This window comes from Canis lupus, chromosome 23 (genome assembly GCF_003254725.2).
Source record: "Canis lupus dingo isolate Sandy chromosome 23, ASM325472v2, whole genome shotgun sequence".
Lineage (NCBI taxonomy): Eukaryota > Metazoa > Chordata > Mammalia > Carnivora > Canidae > Canis > Canis lupus.
This window is the reverse complement of record NC_064265.1, coordinates 34843208-34855284: the sequence shown is the minus strand read 5'-3', so window position 1 is coordinate 34855284 and position 12077 is coordinate 34843208. Positions and strand designations below refer to the sequence as shown.

At 41.1% G+C, this 12077-nt stretch overlaps 1 protein-coding gene across 12 annotated transcripts in view; it reads left to right on the top strand.

Moving 5' to 3' along the window:
• Nucleotides 1–3012: 3012 nt before the first annotated feature.
• The window catches only part of CEP70 (centrosomal protein 70), a 120373-nt gene continuing 111308 nt past the window's right edge, over nucleotides 3013–12077 (top strand). For 10 of the 12 annotated variants that reach the window (XR_007405134.1, XR_003137339.3, XM_035704801.2 and 7 more), the window contains exons 1-2: nucleotides 3013–3165; nucleotides 5372–5474. The gene's annotated coding sequence lies outside the window, so the exon portion shown is untranslated. Of the gene's footprint in view, nucleotides 3270–5371; nucleotides 5475–12077 lie in introns of all 12 variants that reach the window. The other 2 variants (XM_049099729.1, XM_049099731.1) reach the window with 1 other exon arrangement.

The window sequence follows — 12077 nt, the reverse complement described above, 5'->3', positions numbered from 1 at the left end:
CTCAAAAAAAAAAAAAAAAAAAAAAGAAAAAGCCCAAAGGAAAGATTTTAGATGGAAAAGAAAGTATGTGGTCCTGATTGTTCCTGGTAGACATCTGGAAAATCACTTTATTTTTTTCTAAAGATTTTATTTATTTGAGAGAGAGAGAGACAGAGATAATGAGAGAGAGCAGGAGCAGGAAGGAGAGGGAGAAGCAGGCTCCCCGCTGAGCAGGGAGCCTGATGTGGGGCTCCATCCCAGGACCCCGGGATCATGACCTGAGGTGAAGGCAGATGATTAACCAACTAAACTACCCACACACTCTAAAAAATCACTTTAGTGTTGAACCTCCCATGTTTACAGGACAGCAGAGAGACTAATAGCAACTGGGTCCTCAATAACTTGTTGAACCATTGTGTTCACCAACCTTAACGTCTGTTTTGCTTGTGGAGTTTCTGTTATGTGAGATAAACTTCCTTATTGCTTAAGAAGACCGTTTGAATCAGGTTTTCTATTATCTGCAGCCAAAATGATCCTGACTGACCCGTGTTATTTGACCTCCTGGCTCAATTAGGGCAGCTACAGTTAGAAGAGTGGGCAAGTTATACTATTGTCTTGGAAAAGGCAAGCAGCTGGACTCTGTGTTTCGAAGATTGAAAATGAAAATCTGGGGCTGCTGGGATGGCTCAGAGGTTTATCACCACCTTTAGCCCAGGGTGTGATCCTGGAGTCTTCAGATCGAGTCCCACGTCAGGCTTCCTGCGTGGAGCCTGCTTCTCCCTCTGCCTGTGTCTCTGCCTCTCTCTCTCTCTGTCTCTCATGAATAAATAACTAAAAAAAATCTTTAAAAAAAGTGAAACTCTATTTAACTACTAACCACTGCTAGTGTGAAGAGCCAGGTAAGGAAAGAATTGGGAGCAGAGTTGAGAACATGTTTGCATGGGGCAAACTCACAGTGCCCCTCACTGCAAGAAGGCCTGGAAGAAGGCCGAATATAGGTCGGAAAATATTGTACTCTAAAAGCTAGAACCCTGAGACTTCTTGCTAGACACATCATGATTGATGCCCTGATGCGTGGGACCTGCTCCGCCACAGACCTGGAAAATACAGGTCATCAAACAGCGACACCATGTGGCTGCAAGATGCAACGACGATAGTGGGCTGATAGTCCAGGCCTTCCCTTTAAGTGTGAGCGAAGTTATATGTTCTGCTAGGAATTTTTGGATCGCTTAACCCTCTATGAGTTTTTGAGAATGATGGGCAGGGACCCTATTTGTAGGTCCTGAATTTATTAAGCTTAGAAATAAATATTGAGGTGATTTCTTTTTGTGGGGAAAAAAAACAGTGATTGTATTTGTACAAGGTAGAGCTGTTTTTATTTTATTTTTATTTTTATTTTTTATTACTATTTTTTTATTATAGTTTTTATCTATATTTTCAAGATGCATGAAAATTAGGCTTGAAGACACCCAAATAGAAAAACCTTTCTATTTTATTACCTCGTTTGAAAACTTGTCTATGGTTTCCCAACACCCCCTGGATAAAGTCCCAGCTGCTTAGCACATACCTAAGGCCTTCCTAGTCTGCCTTTCTAGGGATGCAACATATTACTCAGTTTCATCAGGATGCCCACAGCAAAAACCTTTAAATTTGTAACGGTTTTGGGAGTTAGGTGTTAGGGAAGGGCAGATATGAGCTCTACCAAAGGGGCCCAGGTTTAATGACACAAAATAATAATAATGTTTACTGAGCACTTGTAATGTAGGCATTATAAAAGTGTGCTTTGAAATTACTTAATTTGCACATGACGTTTTCTCTAAATATCTTTCCTCTCTATATCGCTGGGGAATTCCTACCATTCAGAATCATTCAAGTATTCCTCTAGGTTTACTTCCTCTAGTTCTTAAGCTTGGCTGCACCTTGGAATCACCTGGGAGAGGTAGGGGACGGAGGGGAGGAGAGATATTATTAACAAACTGTTGACACCTGAGTCCTACCCTGGCGCTTCTGATTTCAGTAGTCGGGGTACTGAGCACCAAGTTTTCACAACTCCCGTGGTGATTCTACTACGCAGCCAGGGACGAGACTTAACGGGTCTAGGAAAACGAAAGTGATCCAGTTAGGTAATTCTTCTCTTTCCCTCCTGCGCCCCGTGCAAACTTCTCTGATTATGCCTATCACACTGTATCTTAATTTCAGAGCATATACTCATCTCCCTAATTAGACTTTGAGCGTCTCCAGCCAGCCACCTCTGAATTTCTGGAGCCTCCTATGGAGCCTGGAACGTCGTGGAGATTTGAAAATGCTGAGCGGAAGGGTAAAATGTCACCAACAAACTAAAGGCTGGGGTCCTGCAGATGCCGGGTGCTGCGTGCTCAGCCGGGTCTGGAACCTAGAGAACAGGCTGACTAAGCCTGGTAGCAAGGGCTCACAGTCGCGGCTTGAGTGTGTGCCTGGAAGGCAGTGTACGGTGGCCACATTGCCCGCGCCTCACTTGCACCAATGGCCTCACATACTTGAAGTTTGATTCCCCTTTATTTTCCTGGAGTTGGTATATATATATATATTTTTTTATCTAGGTTCCACACCCAGTGTGGGGATTGAACTTAAAACCCTCAAGAGTTGCATTCTCTACTGATGAAGCCAGCCAGGTGCCCCAGTTTGGTATACTTTCTTAAGTGAAAGAAGGCACTGAGCCCTTTTTATAAGGAATACTTGGATTATAAGGAATACTTGGAAGTTGCTCACATTCATTTGTGTACAATAACCAATAAACCTGTTGTGTCATTGAAAAAAAAAAAAAAAAACTTGCTGCGGACTTCCAGGCAAAGGAGTTCCCAGGCGGCTGCGGACAGCAACCAGAAGGCGCGGGCTTGTAGCACGTGCAAACGGCAGCGCGCAGGCGCAGACCTAAGCGCCGCGCCGCGCGCTCCCGTCTACGCGCGTGTAAGCCCCGCCCCCAGGAGCGGAGCCAACCGGGCGCGGAGCCGCTCTAGGCCCCGCCCCCGCCCCGCCCCCCGGCGGCGGGAGTTCGCCGCTCCCGCGTTCGGAGGCGGGCCCTGTCGCCGCGCTCCATCTGGATTGGCCAGACTCCCACGGCTCGTAACGGTCGCGGAGGCGGGGCCAGGAGGGGCTGAGAGGGGCCGGGCCGGGCGCGCTGCTGAGGGGAGGCCGCGGCTGAGGAAGGTGAGTGGGGCTGTCCTGGGCAGCGGCCTCGCCTGGTCCCGGGGACGGGCAGACCGACCCTTATCCGGGCGCCCGGCGAGGAGGCCAGTTAAGACAATCTCAGGGTAAGGGTCGCGGTGTCCCTGGCAAACCTGGTTCGAGTCCTGGCTCGCTCCCCGGGCCTTCACGTCTCGGCGCCCCCGTTTCTTCCTTGGTGGCCTGCCGCTGGTAATTCTCGCCTTACGCGGTGGTCGAGAAGGTTAAAGTGTAAAGGCTCAGAATGATCCCCGGCGGCTGTGTCCTAGGCGATTCCTCCGTCTGCAGAGCGTCAAGGTGTTTGAGACGGTTGCTTGGCCGGAGAAGACTCGGGTGAAAAAGGGGGATGGATACGCGAGCGAGCAGACGAGTAGCCTTTTTCAACGGTTCATTAGGCTCATTCCAGGTTCGGAGGACCGCTGACTTGCTGCGGAGTCCAAATGGATTCTTTTTTTTTTTTTTTTTTTTAAGATTTTATTTATTCATGAGAGACACACACACAGGCAGGCAGAGGGAGAAGCAGGCTCCAGGCAGGAAGCCCGATGCGGGACTCGATCGCGGGTCTCCGGAATCACACCCTGAGCCAAAGGCAGTCGCTCAACCGCTGAGCCGCCCAGGCGTCCCTCTAAATCGATTCTGTGAAGAAAATCGGTGAGGTGGAAATGTCACAAGGCTGAGATCGGGAACCTAGAGACCTCACAGAAAGGGTTTCTCCCACCACTTATTTTCTCACCATAATGATAGTAAACACTGTGCAGGTGTCACCCCTATTGATTCCAGTCCTCTGCGTGAGTCTGTTTTTGCTTTCTGTATTGTCAAGTAGACCCCGGCCTCCCCACAGCCACAGCTTGAGGAACAGGTGGGCTGACTGGGAGGTGGGAAGCGGGGGGTGGGGTTTGTCCAACAGCTTCTGCCTCAAAGGGGGAGAGGCCTGTTCTGGTCCTTTGTGTACCCTCCCCTGGGGCAGAATGATCTGGTGGAAATGACATCCAATCCTAACTCCCATTTCCTTATTTGCTGTAGGTTCACTTTCCCTTAAGAAAATCGAGCAGCATGCTGGCATGTCTTTGGGGTAGAACTTTTGTTATTTATTAGAGAGCAGAGACTTTGAAAGCATTGCATGTTCCACTTATTGCAGTAATGTGAGATATATGCTTTTCAGATAGCTAATTACAGATTTTGATGTAACTCGATGGAGAAAAAAATCTGTTATAGGCCATGTTTTTTTTTTTTTTTTTTAAAGATTTTTATTTATTCATTCATGAGAAACACAGAGATGTGTGAGAGAGAGGCAGAGACACAGGCAGAGGAAGAAGCAGGCTCCATGCAGGGAGCCCGATGTGGGACTTGATCCCGGGATTCCAGGATCACACCCTGGGCCGAAGGCAGGGGCCAAACCGCTGAGCCACCAGGGATCCCCTAGGCCATGGTTTATTATTTCCAGCGTTGCCCCCCAAAAGTGGTGAAAAATAATTACATTTTATCGGATGGTGCTTGTTCCTGGGGCTTCAGACCTATGAAGGGTAAGTTACCCTCAGAGGACTCTTGGAAACCTGGACAGTGCCAGGTTTGCTTCTCTGCATCTGGCTTTTGATGCCATGTACAAACCAACTTTTATCCTGCAACCCCTATTCTCATAATCTCGCTTTAGGTGTGTTATGGCACTGATTAAACCGATAAAGCTTCTGTTTTGGCCTTGGGAAGCATTTGGTCTCTACCTGTGACTCAAGTTCCCCCGTCCGTGTCCTGTCACAGTTTATAGTTGGGGGAAAGGCTGGTGCACACTATCAGCACATTAATTTCACAGCATGGACCTCTGAAAAGGAAGACTTGGTCGTAGGTGGAGTTGAGATAGTTTTTCTTCCTGCCTTTGCAGGCTGAGAGTGCTTCATTTTAGTACCCTTGCAAACAAGCATATCCTACCTTTGTAGCCAGAAGTCAGGATTGATGATAGGCGATGATAGATTTGGACTCCCAGCTAAATACCGTAACAAAGCAGGGAGAGGAAAGACGAGAAGGGAAAAGACACATGGCGATGAGCCTTGGAAGTCCATCAGCGGTTATTCTAGTTGTTTCCTACTTCAGTTTAATGGTTATTGGTACCATAGATGCCTGCTCTGGGAATAACACAAGACCATTCTTAGTAGGAGGTTGAACATTTTAAAATTTTCTTTCTCTTTTTGAAATCTAGATGAAGATCCAGTTTCGGACGTGAGACTCACTGTGTGATCATTTCATTGAGATCAACCTGAATGACCAGGTGAAAAGTGCAAGAGGAATGTGCTATGACTGAGGTATGTCTAATGTGGCCTATAACTCTCTGGATGTTGGGAGACCATGGAAAAGACTTATTATTTACTGAATACTGTAATAGATATATGGTATATGTATTTCCTTCTGATCTGATAATCCTATCAGGTAGATATTTTAAACTCCGGTAAAGAAACTGAAGCCTAGAGAAATTAAATAACTATATTGACTTACATAGCTGGCACCAACTGTAATCGCCAACTCTCTCCTGCTATGAGCCAGGCACTGTTCTATTTTCTTTCTATATTAACTCCTAATCTCCGTAACAACCCTATGAGCTAAGTACTTCTACTATCCTCATGATAATGAGGTCAAGGCACAGATCATTAGTACTTTTCTGGCTGTGTAGCAGAATCCACAATTTGAATCCAGAAGTGTGGGTACAGAGCTATACCAGCTTTCTTTTGGTTAGTATTTTCATTACTTTTGTTTTTATTGTCATTTAATAAAATTTTAATTGTAAAATGAATTTTTATTATGAAGTCAAACAGAAAAGAACACATGTAGCAAATGTGTAGCTTAATAAACTGTTAAAATGGTACCACTCAGGGTGTAGAACCATGCTCACCCTGCCAGAGCCCCTCCGTTGCTCCATCTGAGTCACAATTACTTCTGTACTCCCGTTAGTAGCCATTCTTCTGACTTCTATAGTAATTGCTTCCTTGTGTTTAAGAGGGTTTTTTTTCATAAATGTATATTTCTAGATACTATAGTGTAGCCTTGCCAATTAAAAATTTTTTGGACCTTTTAAAAGAGTTTATTTTAGTGAGTGTGGAGAAGGGCAGAGGGGAGGGAAGAGAAAGAATCTCAGGCAGACTCCCAGCTGAGCATGGAGCCCCATGCGACAACCCTGTGATCATGTGACCTGAGCCAAAACCAAGAGTCGGATGCTTAACCACCTGAGCCACTCAGGTGCCCCTTAAAAACTCTTTTTAATATCTGCAGGTTTTTGGGGTGCCTGGATGGTGCAATCAGTTGAGTGTACTGGTTCTTGAGAACATAGGAGATGATATTCTCAAGAATTGATATTCTCAAACAACTCCTTTGTTTTATCTCATATTTACATACACAGCAGTATCAGAATTATTGATATCATCACTAATATGATTACTGAAAACATTAAACCTTTTGTTTTTTGCTTATGTTCTTATTCTTTTTTAAAAAAATGTATGATATCTACATTGTCAGAACACGCAGTTATTACATATTCTGCTTTTCCTCTTTTAGTCTTTATTTATTCTTAGTTCTACAAGTATATTTAATGCTCATCACCAGCGTTTATGTTGATCTTTGAGAGAGAGAAGGGACTTGGGGCTTCATCCTAGGACCTTGGAATCATGACTTGAGCCGAAGACAGATGCTTAACAGACGGAGCCACCCAGGTGCTCCTGTGTTGATGTTAAAGGCATCATTTTGGTTACCTGATGCTCCTTTATTAGATTCTTTAGGAAGAAATGTTCCCTGAGTTTATGTGGATAAAAGTTTGTGCTCTTTATACATGAAAGTCAGTTTTGCTGTTATAAAATCTTTGACTCATACTTCTTTTCCTTGAATATCTTAAATATATTTCTCTTATTCTTTTGGTATAAAGCATCGATATCAAAGAGAGATGATAATCTAATTTTTCTTCCCCTGATAAGTTGTTCTTTTTTCTAGATGACCAAGTATTTTTTCTTTGAAGTCTAGTAATTTTATTAGGATGGGTTAGTGTTCTCAAGTATGTGATACACTCTTTCCATATGTAATTTCAAGTATACATATATTTTCCTTTCAGGAAAGCTTTATTTTTTTAAATTGCTTTATTGAGATATATGTGATATACAGTAAGCTTCACATATTTAAGGTGTGCTACTTGATAAGTTTTGACATATATATACACTTGTGAAACCATCACACAATCAAGATTGTGCATATATCCCTCACCCCAAAAATTCTTCTGTTCCCCTTTGTGGTCCATCTTTCCAGCCTCTCATTCCCCTAGCCACTACTGATTTACTTTTTGTGACTGTAGATTAGATTAGTTTTTGTTTTCTAGAATTTTATATAAATGAAGTCATACAGTATGTAAATCTTCATCTGGCTTCTTTTACTTAGCATAAGTGTTTTCAGATTCATCAGTGTCGTTGCATATATCAATAGTTTATTCCTTTTTTTAGAAGTTTATTCCTTTTTATTACCGAGAAGTATTCCATTGTGTGCCTATACCAGTTTGTGTGTCTGTTTAGCTTTTGATGGACATTTGAGTTGTTTCCAGTTCCTGGCGATTTTACAAATCTCTTAAGAATTTTTATGTACAAGTCTGTGTGGTCTTATGCTTTCATTTTTCTTAAGTAAATATCTAGGAATGGAATAGCTGGGTCTTAGTATATTTAACCTTTTAAAAAGCTACCAAAGTGTTTTCCAAAGTGATTGTCCTATTTTACATGGCCATCAGCTGTGTATTAAAGTTCCAGTTTCTTCATAGCCTTGTAAACACTTAGTATAGTCAGTCTTAGCCTGACTTAGCATTTAAATAGATGTATTGTGGTATTTTTTTTTTTTTTAATTCCAGAGTAGTTAACATACAGTGTTATCTTAGTTTCAGGTGTACAATATAGTGATTCAGCAGTTCCACGTATTACTCAGTGCTTATCAAGATAAGTGAACTTTTAATCCCTTTCACCTATTTCATTTATCCCCATACCCACCTCCCCACCTCCCCGCTCTGGGAACCATCTGTTTGTTCCCAGAGTCCATTTTTTTTGGCTTGTCTTTCTTCCCTTTCTTTTTTTTCCTTTGCGTTATTTTGTTTCTTAAATTCTACATGAGTAAAAACATATGGTATTTGTATTTCTCTGAATGACTTATTTCACTTAGCATTATACCCACTAGGTTCATCCATATTGTCTTATGGCCAAATAATACTCCATTGTGTATAATTGCATCTTCTTTTTCCATTCATCTTTCATGAATCCTTGGGCTTCTTTTATAGTTTGGCTATTGTAAATAATACTACTGTAAATATAAGGGTGCATATATCTCTTTGAATTAATGTTTTCACATTTTTTTGGATAAATACCCAGTAGCATGATTATTGGATCATAAGGTAGTTCTATTTTTAATTTTTTGAGGGACCTCCATGCTGTCTTACACGATGGCTGTACCAGTTTGTATTCCACCAGCCATGCACAAGGGTTCTGTTTTCTCCACATCGTCCATATTTGTTTGAGTTTTTTACTTTAGCCATTCTGGGAGTTTTGAGTTAATATCGCATTGTGGTTTTGGTTTGCATTTCCCTGATAATGAATGATATTGAGCATGTTTTCATGTGCCTGTTGGCCATCTGTATGTCATCTTTGGAGAAATGTCTGTTCATGTCCTCTGCCCATTTTTTTTTTTTCTTCCTCTGCCCATTTTTAATTGGATTATTATTTTTTTTCAGTATCGAGTTGTATAAATTCTTCATGTGTTTTGGATACTAACCCTTTATCAGATATGTCATTTGCAAATATCTTCTCCCATTTAGTAGGTTGCCTTTTCGTTTGGTTGGTTGTTTCCTTTGCTGTACAAAAGCTTTTTATTTTGATATTGTCCCAATAGTATAGTTTTGCTTTTATTTCCCTTGCCTCAGGAGACATGTCTAGAAAGATAGCACTACCATCAATGTCAGAGAAACTACTGCCTGTGCTCTCTTCTACAATTTTTTTTTTAAAGATTGTATTTATTTATTCATGAGAGACAGGGCGAGGGGGTGGTACAGAGGTACAGACATAGGCAGAGGGAGAAGCAGGCTTCATGCAGGGAGCCTGACGTGGGACTTGATCCCAGGTCTCCAGGACCACACCCTGGGCTGAAGGCGGCTCTAAACCGCTGAGCCACCTGGGCTGCCCCTCTTCTAGAATTTTTATGGCTTCAGATCTCACATTTAGGACCTTAATTCATTTTTTTAAATTGTGTGTATGTATGTATGTATTTATTTATTTGACAGAGTATACAGGCAGAGGGAGTGGCAGAGGGAGAAGCAGACTCCCTGCTCAGCAGGGAACCTGATTCAGGGCTCGATCCCAGGGCCCTGGGATCATGACCTGAGCTGAAGGCAGATGCTTAACAACTGAGCCATTCAGGTGCCCCAGTCCTTAATTCATTTTGAGTTTATTTTTTGTGTGTGGTGTAAGAAAATGGTCTAGTTTCATTATTTTACATGTAGCTGTCCAGTTTCTCCACCATTTAAAAAACTGTCTTTCCCATTGCATATTCTTGCCTCCTTTGTCGAAGATTAATTAACCATATAACTGTGGGTTTATTTATTTTTTTCTTGTTAAGATTTTATTTTTAAGTAATCTCTACACCCAATGTTGGGCTTGAACTCACAACTGTGAGATCAAGAGTCACATGCTCTTCCAACTGAGCCAGCCAGGTACCCCTATTTCTGGATTTCCTATTCTGTTTTGCTGATCTATGTGTCTTATCTATTTTTGCCATTACCATACTGTTTTGTTTACTACAGTTTTGTAATATAACTTGAAGTATGGAATTGTGATACTTTCAGTTTTGTTTTTTTCTTTTTGAAGATTGCTTTAGCTATTTCAGGTCTTTTGTGGTTCCTTACAAATTTTAAGGTTGTTCTAGTTTTTTGAAAAATGCTGTTTATTTTTTGTTAGAGATTGCATTAAATGTGTAGATTGCTTTAGGTAGCATAGACATTACAACAATATTTGGTCTTCTGTGAGCATTGAATGTCTTTCCATTTCTTTGTTATATTAATTTCTTTAATCGCATTTTACAGTTTTCAGAGTACAGGTCTTTCACCTCCTGGTTGTTTATTTCTAGATATTTTGTTATTTTTGGTTCAATTGTAAGTGGGGTTGTTTTCTTTTTAGAGATGTATTTATTTATTTGCAAAAGAGAGAGAGCGCAGATGCACACACACAGTGTGGGGAGAGGGAGAGAGAGAATCTTAGATAGACTCCCAGCTGAGTAGAGCCAGAGACAGGGCTCCATCTCACAACCGTGAGATCCCTGAGATCATGACTTGAGCTGAAATCAAGAGTTGAATCCTTTACTGACTGAGCCACCCAGGCACACTGGGATTATTTATTTCTCTTTCTGCTGCTTCATTATTCGTGTATAGAAATACAACAGATTTCTGTATCCTGCGACTACTAAATTCATTTATCAGTTCTAGTAGTTTGTTGGCAGATCTTTAGGGTTTTCCATAGATATGTCATCTGCAAATAGTAAAAGTTTTACTTCTTCCTTAGCATTTTGGATGCTTTTAATTTCTTTTTGTTGTCTGAATGCTGTGGCTAGGACTTCCAGTACTATGGTGGATGAAAATGGTGAGAGTGGACATCCTGGTCTTGTTCTGATCTCAGAGGAAAAGCTCTCAGTTTTTCCCCATTGAATATAATATTAGCTATGGATTTTTCATATATGGCCTTTATTATGTTGAAGTATTTTCCCTCTAAACCTAGTTAGTTGATGGTTTTTTAAACCATGAATGGATGTTGTACTTTGTGTCAAATGCTTTTAAGCCATTAATTGAAAAGATCATATGGTTTTTATCCCTTGATGTGATGTTATTAATTGATTTGTGAATATAAAACTACCCTTGCATCTTGGGAATGAATCTCACTTGATTTTGGTGAATCATTTTTTTTTTTTAAATATTTTATTTTATTATTTATTCATGGGAGACACACACACACACACACAGAGAAAGAGAGAGAAAGAGAGAGAGAGAGAGGCAGAGACACAGGCAGAGGGAGAAGCAGGCTCCATGCAGGGAGCCTGACGTGGGACTCGATACCGGGTCTCCAGGATCACGCCCTGGACCGAAGGCAGTGCTAAACTGCTGAGCCACTGGGGCTGCCCAGTGAATGATTTTTAAAATGTATTGTTGGGTTCCAATTGCCAGTATATTGTTGAGGACTTTTGCATCTGTGTCATTCTGTGTTCATTGGAGATATCAGCCTGTAGCTCTCTTTTTTTTAGCTCTCTTTTTTTGTAGTGTCTTTATCTGGTTTTGATATCAAGGTAATGTTGGCCTTATAGAATTAATTTGGAAGTTTCTGTTCCTCTTCTATTGTTTGGAAAAGTTTGAGAAGAATAGGTATTAACTCTTCTTTAAATGTTTGGTAGAATTCTCCTATGAAGCTATCTGGTTCTGGACTTCAGTTTGTAGGGCATTTGTTTTTTGAGATTTTTTTTTCTAGCTCCTTTAGGTGTAAGGTTAGGTTGTTTGAGATTTTTCTTCTTGAGATAGACCTGCATTGCTATAAACTTCTCTCTAAGAAGAAATGCTTTTGATGCATCCCAAAGATTTTGGAACAGTATGTTTTCATTTTTCATTTGTTTCTATGTAGTTTTTATTTCTTTGATTTCTTGGGTGACTCATTCATTGTTTAGTAGCATGTTATTTAACCTTCATTATTTGTGTTCTTTCCAGATTTTTTCTTATAGTTGATTTGTAGTTTTATATAATATTGTGGTCAGAGAGGATGCATAATATGACTTGAATATTTTTGAATTTGTTGAGACTTGTTTTGTGGCTTAAAGCTAATATGTGATATGTTCTGCATCATGTTCCATGTGCATTTGAAAAGAAT